We start from the raw sequence: 1,025 nt of genomic DNA, 5'->3' as shown, positions 1-1,025 counted from the left end.
ACACCAAGTCAAGGGTTAAGATCCCCTTACCGGTCATCTTAAAAAAAAAAAAAAAAATACTGTCTCTGGGGACACCTCTAGTGCACTGATGGGCAGATAACACATAGTGCAAATAATCTCTTATCTGAGATTTCACCAAATTTGAATAAAAACTGACAACATGAACACATTTATCAAGAAAAGTATGAAGACAGTGGATTTGACCGTGGACGTGGGGAGAGTAGTTAGAAATTCAAGGGTTGGCCCCACCCTCATGGAACCGCCCTGTGCTTAGTTCTCTGTTTAAATGTAATCATCTCAGCTCTTTGTTTTTTTCTTAATTGTCACCACAATTTATTATTTTTATTTATTTATTTTTTTTAAAAAGATGACTGGTAAGGGGATCTGAACCCTTGGCTTGGGGTTGTCAGCACCACGTGGTTAGCACCACGTGAGCAGCACCAGTGAGCTAACCAGCCATCCCTATATGTAGGATCCGAACCTGTGGCCTTGGTGTTATCCGCACCGCACTCTCTTGAGTGAGCCACGGGCCAGCCTGTCACCACAATTTGTAATGGTTGAATTTCCCTGCGTACTTATGTTACACATCTACCTACCCCACCTGCAGGATAGTATGTCTGTCCTACGCACCATGGTGTCCTCAGCACCTGGCACCTGGCAGGGCCTCAGTTTATATTTATTGAAGGATGAGTTTTTGATTTAATAGGACAGATAAGGTAGAGACACATGAGAAGCTAGTAATATAGCCTAGTATATGACCAATTCTAAATGAGGAAAGAGTACAGTCAATTTTTCTTGGGAGTAATTAGGAGATGACAGTGGGTTGAAGTCAATCAGGGTAAATTTCAGGGAAGAAACTGGGCCTGAGCTGAGTCTTAAAGAATGGATGGAACAGGAAGAAGGGGGGAGGAAGTGATGGGGGAAAGGGTATTTCCTGTGAGGTGTCTCTGATTGACTCTCGCATGCTCTTCAATCCCCAATGTCTCTTTCTACTCTGGTGTCTAGTGAATGTGGGCTAACTCTGG

Source organism: Galeopterus variegatus, unplaced genomic scaffold (genome assembly GCF_000696425.1).
Source record: "Galeopterus variegatus unplaced genomic scaffold, G_variegatus-3.0.2 Scaffold2559, whole genome shotgun sequence".
In the NCBI taxonomy this organism is placed as follows: Eukaryota; Metazoa; Chordata; class Mammalia; order Dermoptera; family Cynocephalidae; genus Galeopterus; species Galeopterus variegatus.
This window is presented reverse-complemented; position numbering follows the sequence as displayed.